General features: G+C 43.0%; 1 pseudogene; it reads right to left on the bottom strand.

Annotated features, from left to right (window-relative positions):
- Positions 1-4,866: 4,866 nt before the first annotated feature.
- Positions 4,867-26,664, bottom strand: part of LOC140211349 (Y-box-binding protein 1-like) — a 28,841-nt pseudogene continuing 7,043 nt past the window's right edge.

Genomic DNA, 26,664 nt, shown 5'->3' with positions numbered 1-26,664 from the left:
TCCCAATGGCCACACATTTTATTTCTATTTCCCATTCCCATTCCTACATGCTGGTCCTAGTCCCACGATGAGGTCACACTCAGGTTGGAGGTGAAACACCTCATATTCCATCTGGGCAGCCTCCAACCTGACGACATGAACATTGATTTCTCTAACTCCCCTTTCTCTCTTTTCCCATTCCTATTCTGGCTTCCTTTCTTCCTCTTCTCTTCTCCTCACCTGCCCTTCACCTCCCTCTGGTGCCCCTCTTCCATCCCTTTCACCCATGGTCCACTCCCCTCTCCTATCAGATTCTTTCTTAATCACCACTTTACCTTTTCCACCTGTCATCTCCCAGCTTCTCACTTCATCCCCCGCCTCCCCCTTTACCTGGTTTCACCTGTCATCTTGTACTCCTTCCCTTCATCTAACTTTTTATTTTGACTTTTCCTCCCTCCCTTTCCAGTGCTGATGAAGAGTCCCAGCCAGAAATATCGACTGGTTATTCTCTTCCATAGATGCTGCCTGAATCATAGAATCATAGAACAAAGAATGTACAGCACATTACAGGCCCTTCAGCCCACAATTTTGTGCTGACCATGTAATCTACTCCAGAAGCTGCCTAGAATTTCCCTACCTTGTAGCCCTCTAGTTTTTTAAGCTCCATGTACCCATCTAAGAGTCTCTTAAAAGACCCTATTGTATCAGCCTTTACCGCTGTCGCTGGCAGTGCATTCCACGCACCCACCACTCTCTGTGTGAAAAACTTACCTCTGACATCCCCCTTGTACCTACTTCCAAGCACCTTAAAACTATGCCCCTTGTGTTAGCCATTTCAACCCCAGAAAAAAACCTCTGGCTATCCACATGATCAGAGCCTCTCATCATGCATAAGATCATTTTATACACCTCTATCAGGCCACCTCTCATCCTCTGTTGCTCCAAAGAGAAAAGGCCTTTCACTCAACCTATTCTCATCGGGCATGCACTCCAGTGCAGGCAACATCCTTGTAAATCTCCTCTGCAATCCGTCTTTAGTACCACAAGATCTTCTGAGTTCCTCTAGCATTTTAATTTGTGGGTAGCTCTGGATTTCCAGCATCTGCAGAATCTCTTGTTTTTATGATCAGCCTTCAGAGCCAATGATAAAGGTCCTGCTGGCACCTGAGAGCACTCGCACTTATGTCCCTTTCAAACATTAGAACGACTTGACAAGAAACAAAACATTGTTATTTTATTTTTATTTAGAGATACAGCACAGAAACAGGCCCTTCTGGCCCAATGACCTCGCACTGACCAATTACACCCCTGTGACCAATTAACCTATTAATCCCCACATCGTCGCAAAGTGGGAGGGAATGAAGCACCCAAAGGAAACCCACACATCATTTTATTTATTTACTTATCTATCTATCTATTTGTTTAGTGATACAGCATGGAACAGTCCCTTTCAACCCACCAAGGCATGCCGCCCAGCAACTCACTGACTTAACCCTAGCCTAGTCACAGAAAAATTTACAATGACCGATTAACCTACTCACCAGTACTCAGGATTGCTGAGAAAATCAGAGCACCGGGAGGAAACCGAAGAGCGCACGGGAAAGAATGTACAAACTTGTTTACAGAATACGCCAGAAATGAACTCTGAACTCCAATGCTATTGGAGTTATAGCATTATAGATGTTATAGCGTTGTGCTGATTGCTGTGCCACTGTGGCACCGCGCTCATGGGGAGAGCTTAAAAACTCCTTACAGATAGTGGCGGAATTGTACCTTGCTCTCCGGTGCTGTAAGAACGTTACGCTATGCACTACTATGCCAGGCCTCCCCAAGAGTGCAGAGAACCATCCGTGAAGTCAATTGAGTTAGATTGCTTTGTCCTAATCAACAAATATACTTAACCTAGCAGCAACTTGTTATGCCGCTGGCATTTAGGGCAGCAATGAAGGTCCATCCTTTCTGTCTGTATAGAAGGATTCTTCATGTAACAATTGATTTTTGACCAGTCAGGGTTGTTAGCCCGAAGCTGAACTCGTGAACCTGGAGGACTGGTGGACCACTCTTAGTCTGCCCTTTGACCTGCTTGGCATGAGTGATCCTACCTTGAGTCAAAGCACAAAACCCTGACTCCAGCCAATGTAGCTGTCCAGTTCATTGAGGCACGCCACTCTCCCAACCCTATGACAAGGTTGTGGAGGAAATATACTTAAACTGCACCTTAAAATTTGGGAAGTTCCTGTCTGATGTGACTCATGTAGCCTATTAACTTTGTAGTCTTCAAAAGAAGGCTTAACTGTTTTGACATAAAATTATTTCTTCCTCTATAAATAATTTGATTCAGTATAATAAATTCGTTGAATTAGCCTCTGATTAGATTGTCAAATTTTATGAATCCTAAATGCGAGGAATAAAATTTCTAAACAGAAACAATAAAATTACGAATTCATTCCATATCATAGAGCCATAGAGCCATAGAGCACTGCAGTCCAGAAACAGGCCCTTCTGTCAATCTAGTCCATGTCAAGTAGGCTTTTTCTGATGAGACTAGAAATGGGGGTCATGGGTTAAGGGTGAAAGGTGAAATGCTGAAGGGGAGCGTGAGGGGGATCTTCTTTGCTCAGAGGATGGTGGGAGTGTGGAATAAGTTGCTGGTGGAGTGGTAGATGCTGACTCAATGTCAACATTGAAGGGAAATTTGCATAGGTACAGGGATGGGAGAGGTATGGAGGGATACAATCCTGGTGGAGGTTGTTGGGACCAGGCAGAATAATAGTTTGGCATGGACTAGAAGGGCTGATGGGTCTGTTTCTGTGCTGTAGTGTTCTATGTCTATGATTCTATGACAGTAGTTTTCTATCTTTTCCTCTAGTATTGTAATCAACAAGGGAATGTACTATTGACATTGATCCCCAGCTTCCATTGTGACAGACCATCACCCTGCATTATTTTGACAGAATATCATTGCGGTAGAGAAGTTAGAAAGCATTCTGCTGATACTAGAGTAAACTCCAATTGGCAAATGATAGTGGGAACCTGTTGTGTATGTGGCCGTTTACACAACAATATCATTAATAAAAACGCTAGAGACTGGAGCTAAGTTGACAGGGGCTTTTACTTATGGAATGCGAACTGAACACATATAAACAGATCAATACGTGCCTAACAGCGCATGCTCAATAACGCGTTACTACAAAATAAAATAGTCCCATATTATACAGTAGGCTATATGGTACACTCCTCCCCTTTTATTTTAAGAATGTATCAACTGTTTTTTTTCTTAGGGGACCTACGATAAACAAATACTGTATGTGTACCCTTAATATACAACACCCACCAACTGGTTAAATAGTAACTTCATAATATGAAATTATAACAAAGTAATGTAATAATAATAATTATTATAATAATTATAACAAGTCTCTGGAGGGGGGGGGGCTTCTCTGCCCCTCTGGGTAACGTCTATCAATAAACTTGTTTGTTTTAATACAGATTTCCATATAAAAGTCATGAAAGTTGACCTCTGAGCGCAAGGTGTTTCCATGGTCTGCTTCAAAGGTGACTTGCCACCAACAAACTTCAACTACTGCACAGGATCTTGTCATCTTCAGAAGTTTTCTGATGACTCTGCCATAGTTGGATGCATCAGCAAGGGAGATGAGGCTGAGTACAGGGCTACGGTAGGAAACTTTGTCACATGGTGTGAGCAGAATTATCTGCAGCTTAATCTGAAGAAGACTAAGGAGCTGGTGGTAGACCTGAGGAGAGCTAAGGCACCGGTGACCCCTGTTTCCATCCAGGGGCTCAGTGTGGACATGGTGGAGGATTACAAATACCTGGGGATACGAATTGACAATAAACTGGACTGGTCAAAGAACACTGAGGCTGTCTACAAGAAGGGTCAGAGCTGTCTCTATTTCCTGAGGAGACTGAGGTCCTTTAAAATCTGACGGATGATGCTGAGGATGTTCTACGAGTCTGTGGTGGTCAGTGCTATCATGTTTGCTGTTGTGTGCTGGGGCAGCAGGCTGAGGATAGCAGACACCAACAGAATCAACAAACTCATTCGTAAGGCCAGTGATGTTGTGGGGATGGAACTGGACTCTCTGACGGTGGTGTCTGGAAAGAGGATGCTGTCCAAGTTGCATGCCATCTTGGGCAATGTCTCCCATCCACTACATAATGTACTGGTTGGGCACAGGAGTACATTCAGCCAGAGACTCATTCCACCGAGATGCAACACAGAGTATCATAGGAAGTCATTCCTGCCTGTGGCCATCAAACTTTACAACTCCTCCCTTGGAGGGTCAGACATCCTGAGCCAATAGGCTGGTCCTGGACTTATTTCCTGGCATAATTTACATATTACTATTTAATTATTTATGGTGCAACTGTAATGAAAACCAATTTCCCTCGGGATCAATAAAGTATGACTATGACTATGACTATAACAAAAGAAGTGGTTGGTGATTTGCTGTCTCCGCTAGTTATTCAAAAGCCGGGGCAATCAAATGACTCACAGAAATATCAGTACTTTACCAGTAATCTTTCGCTATTTGATTTCACAGTTGGTCGAAACCCTGTTGTTCATTCCATTGTTCTTAAGCTGCTGTTACAGTACAGTTTTGCTGATGTTAAGGACTACCTGCAGTGCTATCTGTCTGGCTCAAGAGGGAGAATTCCTTCAGGTGCACATTCAGAACAAGTGTGAAAATACAACAATAGAAACCTTACAGTTTGTTGCCAGAATTCGCCTCTGTTTTGATGCTGTTTCCCAACTTCTTTGTGAAAAACAAGACACATTGGTTGAGGATTCAAAATATGTACGTGCAAAAGAAACTTTCCTGCAAAGGATTAAGTGTATGATTCTCAATGGAGGGAATGATTGGTTCAAGATTTACCTTGTGCGAAAGCTGTTCTGTTTGAATGGAATTGATTTTGTCCTCTGTCAGGTTTACCTTCTTCCCCAGCACCCTGGTTTTCATTTATTTCACCACCTTCAGTAATTTCTCCCTGGGGCTGGTCACTATATTGTGGGTGGCGACCATAGCGACGACGAACAAAGTAGGGTGGGTAACGTTGCCTTCTCTAAGGAGGCCATGTTGCTGGTTTTGATAATCTTGGTTTTCTCCATCTGTTGCTGTCTCTGCTCTATTTCCTTTCTCTCCACCTTCAAAGTTCCATTGGTAATTACGTGGTGGACCTCGCCAGTGAGGGTTGTAGCGACAAAAACAATTTCAGCTTCCTTGGACTGGAAGTCCTCCAGGACCAGTTACGTTTGCTGCTCCTACACCCTTTTCACCTTCCACTACGTCGAGCTCCACGGTCTCACTATCTCCAACACTGCGGAGGTATTTCCGTGGGTTATTTGTTTTTATAGCAGTCTGCTGTACAGACACATCTTCCTTTGTATCATTTTTGTTGATGAATCCATATCCATTTCGTACATTGAACCACTTTACTGTTCCAAGAACCTTTGCTGCGATGACTTTCTTCTCCCCGGGGGATTTGGGTTTGTCTGGCTGTTGCTGCTGCTCCGTCTCGGCCTCGCTCATGGTGTTGACAGGCTGTGCGAGGTGGTTGCGGCTCAGGCCGGTCTGAGGTGGGGACTCCTGTGCTCTCTCCGCTTCTTTCTTCTCTCTAATGTAATTCCTTTCCACTTTTTCTGTGTCCCTTGCATCCTCTGTATCTTCCACGCTGTGAAGTTACAGACAAGATGAGTTACTTTTGTCGGAGTTGTTTTCATCAGAACTGTCTTCTTTCATTTTGTTTACCTTGTTGTATTTTCCTTCCTGGGGTTTCTTGTTTCTCTGTATTTTGCCCTTTTTCTGCTGTTTACTAGCTTTGCATACTCTGCCAATGTGGCCTTGTTTGCTACAGTTCCTGCATTCTTTGTCTTTAAACCAAATCCTCAGGATCATGAGACATGTTCCCACAATGGTAACGTTTCTTTCCTTCATTTCTGCTCAGTGACATTTTATTCGTAGCATATTCCAGAGATTTTTGCTGTATCTCTGAAGCACCTTGTGCATCTATTTCGAATGATATTGAGATGTTTAGTACTTTCTCGAACGTAAGGTCTTTTTCACACAGGAGCTTCTTCTGTGTGGTTTCACAGCGCATGCCACACTTTACCCTGTCCTTCAATGTATCTGATAAACCAGCTCCAAATTGACAATGTTCTGATAATTTGCGCAATTCAGCACAATTTTCAGAAATGCTTTCATTTTTGCCCTGATTTCCGATTGTGAAATTTAAATCTTTCAGCAATGACCAATCATTTGGGGTTTAAATGCTGTTGGATAGTGTCTATTATTTGCTTGAACGTTTTGTCAGCTGGCTTTTCAGGGGTTAACAAGCTCCATAGCAGGCCGTATGTTTTCACGCCCATTACACTAAGTAAGACGCTGCTTTTCTTTTCTTCATTAACATCATTAGAATCATAATATAACTCTATTCTTTCAATATAAGTTGCCCAGTCTTCAATGCCACTATCAAATGTTGTAATGGTTCCAATTAATGCCATCTTTGTTGTGTAAATTTATCCTTGTTATGTCAATTTAGCCCCGTCCCTTGTTTTTCTTTTTGACTCACGTGACTTTTTTTTTGCTAGTGTCGCGAGCGTACTCTGGCTAGATACGTGTGTCACTCCTTTTTTTTAAATCTCCCTTCAGAGGCAGGCGGACCCTCAGCCCTGGTGTTCAGCGCCGGCTGTGGCCTTGCCTGGACGTGCTGCAGCTCCAACTATGTCTTTCGGTCTTCTGACGTTCCCGACTCTGGCTGATCTCCTGCTTCTTTTCAGACTCGCGGCCTCACTCTGCCTCTTCCGAGTGCTGTTATCAATTAAAACAGTGGTTCCCAGTCTCCGGGCCGCGGACCGCAACATTGCCGCGAAGAAAGCAGGGGTGCAGCGGTAGCCAGAATGCACCCAGCACATCATTAAGAAAAAAGCCGAAATAAACAAGCTAATTAATTAGGTGCCGCCCGGCACGAAAATGTCGGCCCAGATCAGAGACGATTGCCGACTGGAGCTAAGTTAACAGGGGCCTTTACTTACGGAACCCGAACCAAACACATATATACAGATCAATACGCGCCTAATAGCACATGCTCAGTAACGTGCTACTATGATATAATATAGTCCCATATTCTACAGTAGGCTATATGGTACAGAATCCATTCATCTTATTTAAAACTCTAATTCACAAACAATGCCCCCATTTCACCAATAGGTACAGTATTTAGCAGGGAACTGCCTTTTGCAGTTCTCTGATTCAGAGTGATATTTAATCTCAGTTAAATTGAGTTGAGGGCTGGCTGGTGGTGTAGTGGCATCAGCACTGGACTTTGAGACGAATGGTCACGAGTTCAAATCTGGCCAGGTCCCAACTATGTGTGCAAAAGAAAAGCCTGGCAATCTACTTACGTATCTTTCCACAAAAACTTTATGGACAACTAACCTATCCATAGGGTCACCATGAATCAATGGTGGCACTCAACAACAAACAAACTTGAGTTGAAACCACCAAAGAAATGAGGAACGATCTGCATGAGATCTCACTGGAAAACAAGGAACAATCCTCATCATTGTCAAATCAAAGTTTCCAGTGTAGCTGGAGTATAAGCCTCACGTGAATGCTCAGAATGAAGGCCTGTGAAAGGTCAGGCACAGGCCGAATTGAAGCCGCAGAGTGCATTGCTGCTACACAACTCATTGCTTGTACGGAGAATTAAGCGCCGGGCCAAAATGAAAAGCTCAGGAAACGAGGAGCGAGCTGGTTCAGATTGACTAAGATTGCTACTCCATGACATTTACATGGCTCTGCACTGAACTATGGGTCTTCAGATCAGAATCACTATTTGCTTGCAGTTGCTGTTTGCATGATGCTTTTTATCATGGTGCATTGGGTGTTCAACAGTCTTCTTTATGAGTTATTTTACTCTTTTATTTTCTTATGGACATGATGTGTTTTTTAATTCTATGCACATTGGGTGTTAGACATTCTTTTTTACATATTTATGGTTTTTGTTTTTGGGTTTCTTTGTTTCGTGGCTGCCTGTTAGGAGACAAATCTCAAGGTACACATAGATAATAAATGGACTGTGAACTTTGAACTTTGGAGAATACCTTTGAGAGGATTTGCGTGCAAAACAGTAAATTTTATACAGGAAGAAGTATATTATGCAAATCTTTAAATAAAAGGATAGTGCTGTTATTCTTTTGTTTTGTCTCAATTGAATCTATTCAGCTTTCCTGACATTTTTTTTAACATCAATTCAAAAGTATAATGGCTTCATGCAAGAAAGATCAAGAAAAGGTCACCTCAGACCATTATGACAGACTGGAGACTTTATTCTTCTGCAATGCAATAAATACTGTCTCAGCTGTCATGTAGTCTTTTATTTTGTCACTGTTTGTAGACTGTTATTCTCTATTTTGTGGACTATAGCCTTAGAGTGGTAAATTGGTTTGCATAGCTCAGAATCAAGCTTAATATCACTTATATATGTCAGTAAATTTATTGTTTTGTGGCAGCAGCACAGTGCAATACATTAAAAAACTATGAAGTACAATAAGAAATATATATTTAAAAATTAAATCAAAAGTAGTGCAGGAAGAGAGCAAAAATAAAGAGGTAGTTGTTTTGTATTTTATATTTCAATAATATTTGAGAAATCTGGTATATCAATTGGTTGATTAAGCATTCTTGTTCATTTAGATAATTCATTACGCGTTATATGTATAATTACAAACCTTGTACATGAATTACATATATCATCATGCCACCACGTGATACCTGTGTGCATCACTTAGTTTAAAACGAACTCGAGATTAGGCTGCATTCCTGTCTTCCTATGAATTAGTTTAATGTTTTGAAATTACAAAATATAACAGTTGTGTTCATAGCTGAGTTCATCGTCCATTCAGAAATCTGATGGCGGAGGGGAAGAAGCTGTTCCTAAAACATTGAGCATGAGGTAGCAGGTTCCTGTACCTTAGTGATAAGAAGAGAACATGTCCTGGAAGATAAAATATGTGCAGAGAACATATTTGGTATGAACATAGAATTCTCCAACTTCCGGTAATTCCCTCCCCCTCCCTTTCCCTATCCCTATTTCACTCTGCCCCCTCCCCCAGCTCCCTCATTGTTCCGCCTCCTTCTTCTACTACCCATTGTTTTCAGGGCTATGATGTCAATGCTTCCCCTCCCCCACCCCTTTATCTTTCAAATTACTGGTCTTTCAGCTGAAGCTATAAGCATTCTTCAAATCCTTTCCCATCTTTCATTCTTCAGTCCTGACGAAGGGTTCCGGCCCGAAACATCCACTCATCGTTTCTGACTGATGCTGCCTGACCTGCTGAGTTCATCCAGTGTACTGAAAGTGTTGTTTTGATCACAGCATCTGCAGGTTATTTTGTGTTTATGTGCAGAGAACCAAAGTTAGCTTTACGCTATGCCATTTTAAAAGTTTCTTCCCCCAGGCACTTAATATGATCAACCACTCTTGCTAGACCTCCCCCCGTCTATCACCCCTGTCACTGCACTGTAAGCACTTTATATTGCTTTTTATAATGCTATTTGCATTGTAAACTAAACAATGCTCATCTGTGTATCTATGCACATGTTATTCCAGTTGTGAAACAGTTGTTCCTTGTGTTTCTTGTGAAAGATGTGAAGTCAGTCACTCCAGCATGGGCACTGGCCTCCATAGCATCCAGGACATCTTCAAGGAGTGATGCCTCAAAAAAGCAGCATCCATCATTAAGGACCCCCCATCACCCTGGACACGCCCTCTTCTCACTGCTACCATCAGGATGGAGGTACGAGAGGCTGAAGGCACACACTCAATGTTTCAGGATCAGCTTTTTCCCTCCATCAGATCTTTGAATGGACGTTGAACCCATAAATACTACTTATTTTGCACTAATTTAATTTAACTGTTATATTGTGGCGAGCATTTGGCCCATAATGACAGACGAGGATGCTCATTGAACTCAACAACCGTTTTATTGTGATAGACACAAAATAGACCGGGCACCATGACCCGGAGAGTGAACCCAACCAGTCTCACACCAACGGGAGAGGTGACCATCACACACCCCGGTTATCATTAGGGTGACTCACAGATAACGAGCAAATAACTGTATATAACCCAAGCTAAAATGTGACAATAAATGAACTAGAACTTCTCACCATAATCCCACGAAAGCATTTTAACACAAGAACAATAAACAGTACTGGTCATTAGAAACGCAGGGGTGGGCTGCCATGCTATGCTCACTGTAGTGCACAGCTTTTTATTCCAATGTACTGCTGCCACAAAAACAATTTTCATAACATATGCTGATTCTGATATCTGTACTTTAACCTCTACTTTTTTCATAATCTTTTATAATTTTTTCTGTAAGTCTTTGTTTTTAGTATTGTTGAATATTGTTTTTTGTTGCATGTCATGGCAACACGCAACAGCGAATTCCTAATACATGCAAATGTGTATGACGAATGACATTGAACCTTGATTAATGATGGGAAATATGATTACAGTCCATCACAATGCATGATAAAAACAGATAAACTCCAGAAAACCAAAAATATAATAATCATTACATTTCTGCAGAATTCAAAAGGACAAGTCTTGCTTGATCAATTTTTGATTTCTTTGGAGATATTATGGCTGATGTAGACATGTGTAGGAGCAGTAGATATAATTTATCTAAGTAAAATTTCACAACCATCAGTGTTGGGACAGTTTATTTAAAGAAGTGAAAATCTCATCCAAAAATACAGTTCCTTACTAGGTAGTGGTTGAGTGTGAAACAGTCAAATATCAATAGAACTGCAAGAAATTAGAACTTTCTGGGAAAAGATAAATAAATGTTGATGCAGATAAGTATGAGGTAATTTTCTATTTCTGGAGACAAACTGTCGACTGGCTCCATCTTTGGAGACAAACTTTTGACTGGCTCCATCTTCGGAGACAAACTGTCGACTGACTCTATCTCTGGAGACAAATTGTTGTCTGATTCCATCCTTGGAGACAAACTGTCTTGACGATACCTCTTCACACCCTGTCTCCTGTAAAAATGCTGTTCCCTTTTCTCAGTTCCTTTGTCTCCACCGCATCTGTTCCCATGATGCAGCTTTCTTTCCAAGATATCGGAGATGTTCTCCTTCTTCAAAGGACAGGGTTTCCCTTCCTCCACCATTGATGCTGCCCTTACCTGCATCTCCTTCATTTCCTGAACATCCGCGCTTGCCACATCTTCCTACCGCTGTAATAAAGGTAGAGTTTCTCTTTCTTTACCTACCACCCCATGAGCCTCTGCATCCAACACATCACTCTCCACAACTTCAAAGGTTCAAAGGTTCATTTTATTGTCGAAGTACGCATGTACAATACAACTCTAATATTCATCTTCTCCAGATAACACCCTCTAACATTAAAACTCTCAGTAATTTTTATAGATGCACCGTAGAAAGCATTCTTCTAGGGTGCATCACAACCTGGTATGGAAGTTGTCCTGTCCAAGACCGAAAGAAGCTGCAGAAGATCGTGAACACAGCGCAGCACATCACACAAACCAATCTTCTGTCCTTGGACTCACTTTACACTGCACACTGTCAGAGCAGTGCTGCCAGGATAATCAAGGACACGACCCACCTGGCCAACACATTTTTTGTCCCTCTTCCCTCTGGGAGAAGGCTCAGGAGCTTGAAGACTCGTACGGCCAGATTTGGGAACAGCTTCTTTCCAACTGTGATAAGACTGCTGAACGGATCTTGACCCGGATCTGGGCCGTACCCTCCAAATATCCGGACCTGTCTCTCGGTTTTTTTACACTACCCCACTTTCCCTTTTCTATTTTCTAGTTATGACTTATAATTTAAATTTTTAATATTTACTATTGATTTGTAATCCAGGGAGCATGAAGCACAGAATCAAATATCGCTGTGATGATTGTACGCTCTATTATCAATGGTTTGGTGACAATAAAGCAAATTAAACCAGGTAGCCACGAAATACAGAAAAATCATGGGAGTTGTTGAAAAGCCATCACCCCCCAACACAAAAAAGAAAAAGAAAACTCACAAGCCCCAAAACCCTCACCCCCTCACACTAAAAAAAACTAACAGATCGTCCATACCCACAGAAACTACAAATTCCCAACCTCCTCCCTCACAGAAAAAGCAATGACAATAGCATCAAACCCCAACCCCTCTCTCACACTTACATTCACCCACACTGAAAAAAAAACAAGGAACACCAACATCAGACCCCAAATCTCAACTCCTCTCTCACATAAAACATAATATATCACCCACCACCAATCAGCAACAGGAAAGAAAACTGAAGGAGACCAATAGAAAGTACACACATCAATCTCATCAATCATATTAGTGTCAGAATATTGAAAACATCCTTCCATTAACTTTCAAGGAGAGCGGCCACACAAATTCAGTCACAGGCTTGAACAGTTTCCGTAAAATAATTAAGACAAAAAGAACTTCCGCCATCTCCAAAGGGATTCTACCAGCAAACATATCTTTACCTGCCCCACCTCTCCACCTTCTGCATGGATACCTCTCCCCTACATGTTCCCCTTGTTCATTCATCCCTTTCCACTAATCTTCCTCCTGGCACATATTACCACAAGTTGCCTAGGTGCTACACCTGCCCATTCACCTCCTCCCTAAGCTCCATTCAGGGCCCCAAACAGACCTTCCTGTCATGGTCCGGTCCGTAAAGTCTGCATTCCAGTTCACAGTCCGGTCCATTGACCCTTGCTCCAGGATTTCCTGTCTACCCTGTTTCTGTTCCTGTTGAGCACCAATTGAGGCAGCTGATTCTCGTTGGGGCTGGCTGCGCATAAATACCTCCAGAGACCAGGGCATAGCTGATGGATTGTTCTTGTCCTTACTCCTTGTATCCCTTCCCCTGCCTTCTGTTTCCTCGCCTGGAGCCTAGCCTTGTCTTGCCAGTAACTCTCGCCTCGCCTGAAGTTCTTGTCTCGCCTTGCATTGCCTGAAGCCTTGCCTTGTCTTGCTGGTAACTCTCGCCTCATCTCGCCTGAAGTCTTGGCTTGGAACCACCCTGTACCTAGCTCCCTTCCTGTCTCTTGCCTCCGCCGGGAGAGTCAGGCCGTCTTGCTGTTACCCTGCGGTTGGTTCTGTCCCTTCCTGTCCCTTGCCTCCGTCGGGTGGAGTACCGTGCCCTGCCCAGGAGTACCGCACCCTGCCCAGGAGGAGCATCAAGACCCCAAACCTTGAGCCTCGCCCCAAGCCAAGCTTCAAGACCCCAAGCCTCAAGTCTCTAGTATCCAACCTCACCTCAAGTCTCCGGTCTGCAGCCTCGTCTCAAGTCTCCAGTCTCCAGCCTCATCCTGCCTGCCAGCCAGGTCACATCCTTGCCTAGTTCTGGGGTCCGAGCCAGAGGCAAGACCCAGGTTTTGGGTCCTTGTCCTGTCTCTGGCTCGGAGTCCAAGTCCGGGCTCCCAGCTCTCTTGTCCAGTCCTGTTCCAGGTTCTCGGTTTTCGTGTCCATGTCCTAGCCCTCACCCTGCATCCTAGTCCTGTCCCTCGTACTTCAGTGTCTGTGTCTTGCACTTGGGTCCGTTCCCAGCCACCTCCTTATGACACTTCCAAGTGAAGCAACACTTCACCAGTAAATCTGCTGGAGTCATCTATTGTGTCCAATGACTCTGATTTGGCCTCCTCTACATTGGTGAGACCCATTGTAAATTGAGGGATCACTTCGTCAAGCACCTCCGCTCCATCCGCCAAAAAGCAGGACTTCCTGGTGGTCAAACACTTTAATTCTGATTTCTGTTCACATTCTGTCATGTCAGTCCATGACTGTCTGTTTTGCCAAGATGAGGCTACCTTCAGGGTGGAGAAGCCATCTCATATTCCATTTGGATAGCCTCCAACCTGGTGGTATGAATATTGATTTCACCTTCCGGTAAAAAAAATTTCCCTCCCCCTCCCCTCGCCTTCTATTTCCCACTCCTTTTCTCCTATGGTCCACTCTCCTCTGCAGCCCTTGACCTTTCCCACCCACCTGTCTTCACCTATCATCTTCCAGCTAGCCTCCTTCCCCCCACCCCCCACCTTTTTATTCTGGCATCTTCCCCCTTCCTTTCCAGACCTTAGGAAGGGTCTCAGTCCAAAATTTCCATAGATACTGCCTGACCTGCTGAGTTCCTTCAGTATTTTGTGTATGTTGCATGAGGTAATCGGTTTTGGTACGAAAAAAAATCAGGAGGTCAGACATTTTCTCATGGACTGTTTGTTCCACTCCCATCAGAAAGGAGGCTACACAGCATTTGCGTCAAGAGCACCAGACTGCAAAACAGTTATTGTCCTCAAATAGTCCACCCACTAAGTCACCCCTCCACACCCCGAACCACCACCACTTCACCATTTTCTCTCAGTCAATTTATGCACAGACACTCCTGTGCTTAGTGTCACTTTATCAACATACAATCATTCTATATATATATAAACACTATCTTATGTATTGATGTTTATTGTGTTTTTAAAATTTTATTATTGTCTTTAATTGTGTTTATTTTATTATTGTGTTCTTTGTCATATTGTTTGCTTTTTGTGCTTCATTGGATCTGGAGTAACCATTATTTCATGTGAAGCCCCCTCACTGGGCTTGTACAGAAACTTGGCTCGTTAGCCGCTCTGCTACCAGCCACGGAACTCAGCGGTGAGAAAGCCACCTTTCTCAAACAATGTGCGTCTCGGCTAGGCATGATTTGGGTCCCACCAAACTGGAAAGTTGGGATGTTTTGACTAATGGAACCCTGATTTGAGCAAATGCTGTGTAAATACTGCCCACATGCAATTATCCATTGGCAAGAAATAACAGATCATACACCGCATAAAGAAAGTGTATTTATTAGTTTCAGCTTAATCAAACAGCTATTAATAGAAAAAAAGAAAAAAATAGGCCCATTATTATTAAACCAGTCTAAATGTGCACATGTAAGAGTTCATATCTTCTAAAAGCTGACTGTGTCCTTTACTCATGGCGCTGACTTCTCATCACCAATCATCAGTAGAACTTTCCAACTTGGACTCCTTCAAATTGTGCCTTCCCATCGGATCGAATCCAATGGCTGTCTCTCTCGATCTTCCCTCTGCATCTCCCGCCAAAAGACCACAAAAGCCACCAGTGTCCATCGCAAATCCTTTCTGCCAAACTTTTTTAGAACCTTCTCCCAATCCACCATCCTGATTGGCTGACACAGCATTCCTAAGTTGATTACCACAGACCCTTCTCTTTAACTGATACCTGAGCACCATCAGCAGGACACACTGCTTCTACAGAAAGCTACAAAATGAAATACCCTAAGCATTAGCAGTAAAAATTACATTAAGGCATTACACATTCAACACATAGAAAATGCTGGAAGAACTCAGAAAGTCAGGCATCATCTATGGAAATGAATCACCTTATATTTCATCTGGGCCTTCAAGCTGATGGCATGAACATTGATTCCTCGAACTTCCGATAGTGGGACCCCAACTCTCCTTCACCATTCCCTGACCCCCTTTCCCTCTCTCATCTTATCTCCTTGCCTGCCAATCACCTCCCTCTGGCGTTTCTCTCTCCTTTCCTTTCTTCCATGGCCTTCTGTCCTCTATGATTGGATTCCCCCTTCTCCAGCCTGTATCTTTCACCAATCAACTTCCCAGCTCTTTACTTCATCCCTCCCTCTTCCGGTTTCGTCTATCATCTTGTGTTTCTTTCTCTCTCCCCTCCCCCACCTTTTAACTCTACTCCTCATCCTTTTTTCCCTCCAGTCCTGCTGAAGGGTCTCAGCTGGAAACATTGACTGTACTGTTTTCCATAGATGCTGCCTGGCCTGCTGAGTTGCTCCAGCATTTTGTGTGTGAGGCCTGAGGGAAGCAGGTATCTGGGGTCATCGATGGGTCCATTCTCCTTCACACTTGAGTATTGGAAATGACATTAAACAATCTTGAATCTTGAATTGCTTGAAATTAAGAATCTGGATGAGATAGAGCACAGCAAAGATTTGTAAAACCGGTACAGAAATCACTGGAAGTAACTCTGCTGAATAATAAGGCATATCAAAGAAAGTAAATTCAGCAATAGGGTTTATTTCTGAAGGACGTACTCGAACTATGGAATAGATGATTGTGCTGTCAGAATTAGGGAGGAGAGTTATAAACAGGCTTGGGTGATGTATAAAAGCTGATACGGAGAATGGAAAGGATGGATTGGTTTTGTACTGTGTATAAGATACTGTTTATTTCAATGTGGTACTTTAAGTGTTTTATATCACTTGCTAAAACACACCTTCTACTTTGCAACCAAAAATCTCTTCAAAACCTATCTCTTACCATGGATAAACACAATGGATTCTGCAGGTGCTGGAAATCCAGAGCAACACACACACAAAATGCTGGAGGAACTCAGCAGTTCAGGCAGTTTCTATGAAAGGGAATAAACAGTCGACATATCAGTCCTAAAGAAGCCAGGTCATTCAGGAATTCTGATGAAGGTGTCTTGGCCCAAAACGTCAGCTGTTCTTCCCTCACCATAGATGCTGCCTGAGCTGCTGAATTCCTCTAGCATTTTGTGTGGCTTAGTGTGGATGTCAGGCTTTCCTAGGTTGCTTGATCCCAGGATCAGATGTCAGTGCTTGCAGAAGGCATGGGAGCTGTGTAGTCAACAAGTCTGGAGTTCAAGGTCCCATCATTGGATAGAGTGGAGGTTGATGCAAAGATCAAAGCCTGAAGGTCGATCAGAAATCCAGAAGCTGAAGGCTGGGGACTGAAGTTCTCGAGGCCTGTCCTGGAGTTTGTGTGGGTGGAAGGGAGGAAGAAAGGGGCTGATTTTGCTGTTGTTATTTTGTTGATTCTTCTCCTCTGCCTTGTTATGGTTTGTGCTGTCCTGCCAATCATTGTGGGCATTCTATATTGGTGCCAGAATGAGTGACAACACTTGTGGTCTGCCCCCAGCACATCCTTAGGCTTTGCTGGTTGTTAACACAATGACACATTTCACATTATGTTTACATGTACATATGGTAAATAAATTAATCTAAATCTGAATCTCTATTCCTGCTGTCCGATTTTACAGCTGTTTTTTATGTCATTGTTTTCAATATTTCAGAATCAGAATCAGGTTTATTATCACCAGCAAGTGTTGTGAAATGTGTTAAACTTAGCAGCAGTAGTTCAATGCAATGCATAATATAGAAGAAGAAGAAGAATACATACATACATAAATAACTAAGTAAATAAGTAAGTAAATAAATAAAAAGATAAACGAACAAGTAAATCAATCACAGTATATATATATTGAATGGATTAAAAATCATGCAAAAAAAACCCAGAAATAATATATAGTAAAAAAGTGAGGTAGTGTTTTCGGGTTCAATGTCTGTTAAGAATCGAATGGCAGAGGGGAAGAAGCTGTTCCTAAATCGCTGAGTGTGTGCCTTCAGGCTTCTGTACCTCCTACCTGATGGTAACAGTGAGGAAAGGGCATGCCCTGGGTGCTGGGGGTCCTTAATAATGGTCCTTAATTTCTGAGAAATGCTTTGAGATATTTGACTACCTTAAAGGCACTACGTAAATGTAATTCTTTTTTATCAATGAAACACCATGACCGGAGGTTTCTATCATTAGAGATTTGTAGTCCTAATTTTGAAGCCATCTTTCTGAGCTTTAAGGGAGTTATTGATCCTGGCAACGTTTCCTCGCATGGAATTGACTTTTTCAACAACGTGAATGTTTTATAGTTTCGCAGCCATCAGATCCTCATTAGAAGTTCCATGTAATGATTCAGCTAATCCCTTCAATAAACAGCATATAATTTGAGTTACAGTAAATTATAAGAGGAAGGGCCTCAGCTTGATAGACAGCATGGGAGTTTAGTGGTTACACAATGTCTTACAGTATGGGCAACACAGGTTCAATTCCCGCCGCTGTATGTAAGGAGATTTGTGCGTTCTTGCTGTGAACGTGTGGTTTACAACACAGGCAACCCAGGTTCAATTCCCACCACTGCCTGTAAGAGGTTTGTACATTCTCCTCATGACCGTGAGGATTTCCTCCAGGTGCTCTGGTTTCTTTCCACTGTCCAAAGACGTACCAGTTGGTTGGTCAATTGGTCACTGTAAATTGTCCCATGATTGGGCTAAGTCTTAAACTGGGGGATTGCTGGGCAGCGCAGCTCAGGGGCCAAAAGGGTCTATTCAATGATTCAATGGTTTGATTGTTCCATTTAATATCAGAGAATGTGTTCAATATACAGCCTGAAATTCTTACACTCTGCAGACATCCTCGAAGCAGAAGAAAGATCCCAAAGGATGAATGACAGAAAATTAATGTAAGAACCCCAAAGCCCCTATCCCCTCCCATGCACAACAGCATCAGCCCTCCCCCAATTATTCTAGCATAAAGCATCAGCATTCCCACCACCCACCGTGAAAGAATCAGCAAAGCTCCCAGAGACTTACTCTCCGTTGTATACCAATTAAAATAACAATAGAATTACAAATGCAAAGACACATCCAAGGATGCACTGGGACACATGATCAGGGATGTAACGTGGGGTTAATGGAAGTTTCAGGTCTTTCAGCTACAGACTCTCTTGCCAGGTGACCCAGCCAGGGTTGATCAGGCCCTGGCTTGCATCCCAGCAGCACTGGTCTACGGGTCACACCTCTTGATCCATAGCCATTTGGAGGCTCGTTCAGCAGCCTCTGTGACGGTCCTGATGGCTTTTTTCTTTGCAGCCCCCGCAATGCCAAGGAGAAAGTAGGCTGTGCACAGCAAGCACCTGGCAAAACCTCTACACCCCACCTCTCTAGGCTTGCATCGTGCCCTCCATCCCTGTCTCTGACTCTGCTCTACTAACTCCTGGTAATTGGCTTTCTTATGTTCAAACACCTCCTCAATCCAGTCCTCCCAAGACACTGTCAGTTCTACCATGGCCAATTGCTATGAGGTTTCTGACAGAATGGCCATTTCAAGCCCCAGTGACGATGATGTGATGAAGTCAGGGAACTTTAATTGCTTGCCAAGATCAAACTTCAGATGCCAGTCTGAGACCGTGGTGAGGAAGATGATCTGGACCAAGGCTGTGTTTGGTCACCATACACAAAGTGCTGGAGGAACTCAGCAAGTCAGGCATCATGTGTGGACACCATGTCACTTAACTGGGGCAGGAGACTTTTGCTGAAGAGTTTCTAACTAGTGTCAGTCACGTCCACTCGCGTGGCCTTTACGCATTGCACCATGATTAGAGCAAACAGTACTTAAACAGTGTCACTGATAAATGCTGATAAATAAACAGAAAGACAATTCAGGGCTGTTTTGCTCACAATGGTTTCAAGCATTCAAGCTTTAGAGATGTCTGAGAGTAAAAATTAAATGATTTTCCTACCTCAACCAGTTAAGATTATGGTGAAATTTGAAAGTATTATGCAATCATCTTGAATGTTAAAATGAAAATGAAGAGTTAGAGGATGCAACCATCTAAAGCATTGTATGAAGGCAGTCCATTATTCGCACTAGGGGTCTCCACTGATTCTGTTCATTTACAATCAATCAAAAGAACATAGCAGATGAATTCAATAATTACTTGGAACTAATGCATGTTTTATAGTGCTGTAATAGTATTGATAATGTTCTAATTTGTTTTGTATTTTATTTAAATACATAATTTGTTACTCAGTTAAATGGTAGTTTGTCTATTTTATAGCTTTTAACTATTTCCATGAAATTTCAACTAATTGGAGCAGCAGCGTAATTGAGCCAAAATGTACTGGTCCCAATGTGTCCCTATTAACCTGAATTCATTGTATGTGAATAATTTATGCTGAAAGACAATTATCCTACGCTTTTGTCTTCCTTCTATTTCAAGGCATGAGGTTACAATCTTGATTGCCCATGCTTGAGGCATGAAATGCCAATAATCGACTAGAAGCTTTCCAGCTCAGCTTAAATCACAATCTTCTGAGCCCAAATCCCTTTTACAATCAGTCAGTGTCTCTTTACAACAAATTACTGCTATTTTCTCAGCTGCTGGTTAAGATACTATCAGCCAGTCACATCTGGCTTCACGATACCCTGGACAACACATATCTTCAGGATTCTTCAACTTCCAGCTTCAACTTCTTTAACATTGATATAAGATCATAAGACCATAAGGTTTAGGAGCAGAAGCATGCCATTTGGCCCATCGAGTCTGCTCCGCCATTCAATCATGGTTGATCCAACTCTTCCAGTCATCCCCACTTCCCTGCCTTCTCCCCATACCCTTTGATGCCCTGAATAATCAAGAAGCTAATTATTTCTGCCTTAAATGTACCCAATGACTTGGCCTCCACAGCCGCTCGTGGCAACAAATTCCACAGATTTACCACCCTCTGACTGAAGTAATTTCTCTGGAGCTCTGTTCTAAATAGATGTCATTCAATCCGTCTTGTCCTAGACTCCCCTACTATGTGAAAAAACTTTGCCATATCTAATCTGTTCAGGCCTTTTAACATTCGGAATGTTTCTATGAGATTCCACCCCCCCCGCCCCCCACCTCACCCCGGCCTCATTCTCCTGAACTCCAGGGAATACAGCCCAAGAACTGCCAGATGTTCTTCATATGGTAACTCTTTCATTCCTGGAATCATTCTCATAAATCTTCTCTGAACCCTCTCCAATGTCAGTATATCCATTCTAAAATAAGGAGCCCAAAACTGCACACAAATAATTTATATTTAAATTATTTTTCTTTTGTTTAGAATACTATTGGCAGGCCAGATCTTACACTGCAGCTCATTTTCTTTGATGGAGAAGAAGCATTTCAATATTGGTCAGCGCATGACTCACTGTATGGTTCTTGACATTGGGCACAGAAGATGGAGAGGACAGCTCATCCACTTGGTTCAAATGAAACCAACATGCTGCATGCAATTGTAGGTACCATCTAAGTGTAGAAAGTGAACCTAACTGAGAAAATACATGTTAACCATATAACAATTATAGCACAGAAATAGGCCATCTCGGCCCTTCTAGTCCATGCCGAATTCTTGCTCTCACCTAGTCCCACCGACCTGCACTCAGCTCATAACCCTCCATTCCTTTCCTGTCCATATATCTATCCAATTTAACTTTAAACGACAACATCGAACCTGCCTCAACCACTTCTGCTGGAAGCTCACTCCACACAGCTACCACTCTCTGTGTAAAGAAATTCCCCCTCATGTTACCCCCTAAACTTTTGCCCTTTAACTCTCAACTCATATCCTCTTGTTTGAATCTCCCCCATTCTCAATGGAAAAAGCCTATCCACATCAACTCTATCAATTCCCCTCATAATTTTAAACACCGCTATCTATTTTAAGTCCCCTCTCAACCTTCTACGCTCCAAAGAATAATACGTGACTAATGTTCAAAGGTTTGCAGATCAGGTGAACTATTTGTGGACAGAGTGGACAATGTGAATTCGCCTGAGAAATCCATTGAGAATAACGCACACAAAATGCTGGAAAGCAATAAAGCATTGATGTTTCAAGCCAAGGACCTTCAGCCAGAAATGTCGTCTCCTTATTCCTTTTCATAGATGCTGCTTGACCTGCTGTGTTCCTCCAGCATTTTGGGTGTGTTGCTCTGGATTTCAGGCATCTGCCGAATCTCTTGTGTGTAAAATCTATTGAGAATTGAGCAGCAGGTGAGATGCAGTAGCAAACTGTCTGATGTTTTGAAAATTTCCAAATATGAATCGTTTTTTTCTTGGACAATGTGCAGTACTGTGCAAAAGTCTTAGGCACATTTATATAGCTAGGTTGCCTAAGACTTTTGCACAGTATTGTAATAATTTTAAGTATTGCACTGTATTGTTCCACAAAAAAGAAATAAATTTCATGACATATATGGATGATGATAAACCTGATTCTGATCTGAAGATCGATTCCTGGAACTTCCAGTAATTGCCCCCCTCTTCACCATGTTTCCTTCTTTCACCTTATCTCTTCACCTGCCCATCGCCGATCAGATTTCCCCTTCTCCAGTTCTTTATCTCTTTCGCCAATCGACTTCCCAGCTCTTTACTTCACCCCTCACCCTCCCTCAGTTTCACCAGGTGATCGGTGAAATCGGGAGGAGGAGGGGTGAAGTATTGAGCTGGGAAGTTGATTGGGGAAAGAGATACAAGGCTGGAGAAGGGGGAATCTAACAGGAGAGGACAGAAGGCTATGGATGAAAGAAAAGGGGGGAGGAGCACCACAGGGAGGTGTTGGGCAGGCAAGGAGATAAGGTGAGAGGGAAAGGGGAAGGAGAATGGTGAAGGAGAGGGGGTTGGGGGGCATTAACGGAAGTGCAAGAAATCAATGTTCATGCCATCAAGTTGGAGGCTACCCAAACGGAATATAAGGTGTTGTTCCTCCAACCTGAGTGTGGCCCTATCACAACAGTGGAGGAGGCCATGAATTGACATATCAGAATGGGAATGGGAAGTGGAATTAAAATAGGTGGCCACGGGGAGATCCCGTTTCTTCTGGTAGATGGAGCGTAGGTGCTTGGCGAAGCGGTCTCCCAATCTGCGTGGGGTCTCACCAATATACAAGAGGCCACACAAGTACAATATATGACCCCACAGATTCACAGGTGAAGTGTCGCCTCTCCTGAAAGGACTGTTTGGGGCCCTGAACAGTAGCGAGGGAAGAGGTGTAGGGTCAGGTGTAGCACTTGTTCCGCTTGCAAGGGTAAGTGCCAAGGGGGAGATCAGTGGAGAGGGACGAATAGAAAAGGGAATCATGTAGGGAGTGAGCCCTGCAGAAAGCAGAAAGTGGGTGGGGGGGTGATGGGAGGGAAAGACGTGCTTGGCTGTGGGATCCCGCTGAAGATGACGGAAGTTCTGGAGAATTATGTGCTGGACTCGGAAGCTGGTGGGGTGGTAGGTGAGGACAAGATGAACCCTATCCATGGTAGGGTGGTGGGAAGATGGAGTAAGAGGTGACATGCGTGAAATGGAGGAGATGTGGTTGAGCGCAGCATTGATGGTGGAGGAAGGGAAGCCACTTTCTTTGAAAAAGGAGGACATGTCCTTCATTCTGGAATGAAAAATTTCATGCTAAGAGCAGATGCGGCGGAGACGGAGGAATTGAGAGAAGGGGATAGCGATTTTACAAGTAACTGGATGGGAGAGTTGTTGTATCTCTTTCACTGATCAATTTCCCAGCTCTTTACTTCATCCCTCCTCCTCCCAGTTTCACCTATCACTTTGTGTTTCTCTCTCCCCTCCCCCCAGCTTTTAAATCTACTCCTCATCTTTTTTCTTCAGTCCTGCTGAAGGGTCTTGGCCTGAAACATCAACTGTGCTCTTTTCCATAAATGTTGCCTGGCCTGCTGAGAACAATAACAAACCACTTTATTCTGCATTATTATTATTTTACCTTATTCCACTTCAATGCACCGGATAATGGTTTGATCTGTATGAACAGTATGCAAGATGTCTTTTTAACGTAAATGTGACAATAATAAACCAGTACCAATACCAATTGTTGGTGTGCAGAGATCATTTGGAAGTGAAGCAAAAAGTTCAATGTAAATTTATTATCAAAGATTCATTTTCTTGCAGGCATTCACAATAGAACAAAGAAATACATAAATGAAAAACTACACACAAGTAGGAATAGAGACAGGCTGGCCCCAATCAACATCAATCGGACTGCAGATAAGAGGGTGAATAGTTTCAAGTTCTTGGGTATACACATCACTGAAGATCTCACTTGGACTGTACACACCGGCTATGTGGCAAAAAAAACACAACAGTGTTTCTTCCACCTCAGAAGACTGAAGAAGTTTGGCATGAGCTCCAAATCCTCAAACTCTTCCACAGGGGCACCACTGAGAGCATCCTGACTGGCCGTATCACTGCCTTATACAGGAATGCACCAACTTTGACCGCTGGGCACTGCAGAGAGTGGTACGGATAGCCCAGCACATCTGTGGATGTGAACTTTCCTTCCAGCAGGTGCGTAAAGAAAGCCTGGAAGATCATCAGGGACACCAGTCACCTCAACCGTAAACTGCTGCTGTTTGGCAAATGGTAACACAGCATTAAAGCCAGGACCAACACACTATGGGACAGCTTCTTTCTCCAAGCCATTAGACTGATAAATTTACATGCCTATACATTGCGACAGTCTTAACACAGCTGTTTTTACTCTCTCACATTTTGGAATGAAAGTAAGATTTAAGTAAATTCAAATTCAAGTTGAAATAAACAACCAATGTGTAAAAGAGAAACTGTACAAATTTAAAAAATAGGGAAATAAGTAAAAGTGAGATCATGAGTCCTTGACAGTGAGTTCGTAGGTTGTGTGAAAATGGACTTACAGACTGAAAAGCAACCAATGTGCAAAAGAGGACAAATTGTGAAATAAGTAAATAAATAGAGAAAGAAAAGTAAATAATTATAGAACTCTGAGAACATGAGCTGCAGAGTCCTTGAAAGTGAGTTTATAGTTTGTAGAAACAATCCAGCTTTGAGGTGAGTGAAGTTATCCATGCTGGTTCAGGAGTTGAAGGGTAATAACTTCCTCAACCTGATGGTGCGGGTCCTGAGGCTTCTGTATCTGTTTCCTGATGGAAGCAGTGAGAAGAGAGCAAGGCCTGGATAGATGGGGTCTTGATGGTGGATACTGCTTTCTTGTGACAGCACCTCCTTGTAAGTGTGCTCAATGATGGGGAGGGCTGTGCCCGAGATGCACTAGGCTGGATCCGCCATGTTCTTGTAGACTCCCACTAGAGTCTGAATATAGCTTTAAGATAATTAAGGTCATTTAAAACAGACAGAGTTAGAAATCTCTTCTCAAAGAGGGCAGTGAATCTGTGGAACTTTCTACCCAGTGAGCTGTGGTATCCAGTTCATCTGAAGTACTTAAAGTGGAGGATATGATTTGTTGAAAGATGAGGTGTCATAAGGTCATAGAGCCATAGAGAAGTACAGGCCCTTTGGCTCATCTGGTCTGTGCTGAACAATTTAAACTGCCTACTCTCATCGAACTGCACTGGGACCGTAACCCTCCATTACCCTACCATCCATGTACCTATCCAAGCTGATCTTAAACATTAAAAATGAGCCTGCATGCACCATTTGCACTGGCAGCTTGTTTCACACTCTCCCGACCTACTGTGATGAAGTTTCCCCTCATGTTCACGTTAAAATTTTCACCTTTCACCCTTAACCCATGACCTTCAGTTGTAGTCCCACCCAACCTCAGTGGAAAAAGCCTGCTTGCATTTACCCTATCTATACCCCTCATAATTTTGGATATGTCTGTCCAATCTCCTCTCAGAGATCGAGTGTTATAGGCACGTAGAACAGTAGAGCGATTGCAGCTTGAGGTAGATCAACCATGATCATATCAAAATGGAGAGTCAATTTGAAAGAGCCAGATGGCTTTCTCCTTCTCCTAACTTCCTGTGCTCCTTTACGAGGAATTAGACCATAAGACCATAAGATATGGAAGCAGAAATAAACCATTCGGCCCATCGAGTCCACTCTGCCATTCAATCATGGGCTGATCCAATTCTTCCAGTCATCCCCACTCCCCAGCCTTCACCCCATACCCTTTGATGCCCTGGCTAATCAAGAACGTATCTATCTCTGCCTTAAGTACACCAGTGACTTAGCCTCCACAGCCATTCATGGCAACAATTTCCATAGATTTACCACCCTCCAACTAAAGTAATTTCTCCACATCTCAGTTCTAAATGGACGTCCTTTAATCCTGAAGTTGTGCCCTCCTGTCCTAGAATCCCCTACCATGGGAAATAACTTTGCTATATCTAATCTGTTCAGACCTTTTAATATTTGGAATATTTCTATGAGATTCCCCCCTCATTCTCCTGAACTCCAGGGAATACAGCCCAAGAGCTGCCAGACGCTCATCATACAGTAACCCTTTCATTCCTTGTTCTCAGGTCTTGACTAACTGCTTTCTCTTTTCCTTTTGCATGTTAATCAAGATTCAAGATTCAGGTTTACCTGTCACATGTACATTGAAATACACCTAACGATATGCTGGGGGCAGCCCACAGGTGTTGCCACAAATTCCAGCACCTACATAGCATGCCTGCAATGCTCGGCAGGACAACACAGAACACAACAAGCAACACAACGGCAACAGCAAAACAAGCTTCTCTTCATCTTGAAAATGCAAGCAGACTTTTTCCATTGAGTTTGGGTTAGACTAGAACTAGAGGTCACAGGTTAAGGGTGAAAGGTGAGATATTTAAGGGGAACCTGAGGGGGAACAATTTCTCTCTGAGGGTGGTGCAAGTGTGGACAGAACTGCTGGCAGAAATGGTGGGTGAGGGTTTGTTTGGAACATTTAAGAGAAGTTTGAATGTGCATGGATGAGAGGGGTATGGAGGGCTATGGTTCAGGTGCAGGTTGATGCAACTACGTAGAATAACAGTTCAGAATGGACTAGGTGGGCCGAAGGGCCTGTTTCTGTGCTGTAGTATTCTATGGCTCTGTCCTATCTTGGCAGATCTCCAGTGCTGCATCAGAAAATCCCTCTCATCTGTATTCAGAGGGGCTTCCTGCAAGCTGTTAATACCTTAGGAGTGAATTGCATCACTGCTTCCAAATACAAAGTCGCATGTCTTCATGATTATGCCCTGAAGCCATC

Source organism: Mobula birostris, chromosome 17 (assembly GCF_030028105.1).
Source record: "Mobula birostris isolate sMobBir1 chromosome 17, sMobBir1.hap1, whole genome shotgun sequence".
In the NCBI taxonomy this organism is placed as follows: Eukaryota; Metazoa; Chordata; class Chondrichthyes; order Myliobatiformes; family Myliobatidae; genus Mobula; species Mobula birostris.
The sequence above is the reverse complement of the archived record's forward strand: the minus strand, read 5'-3'. Positions and strand labels throughout refer to the sequence as shown.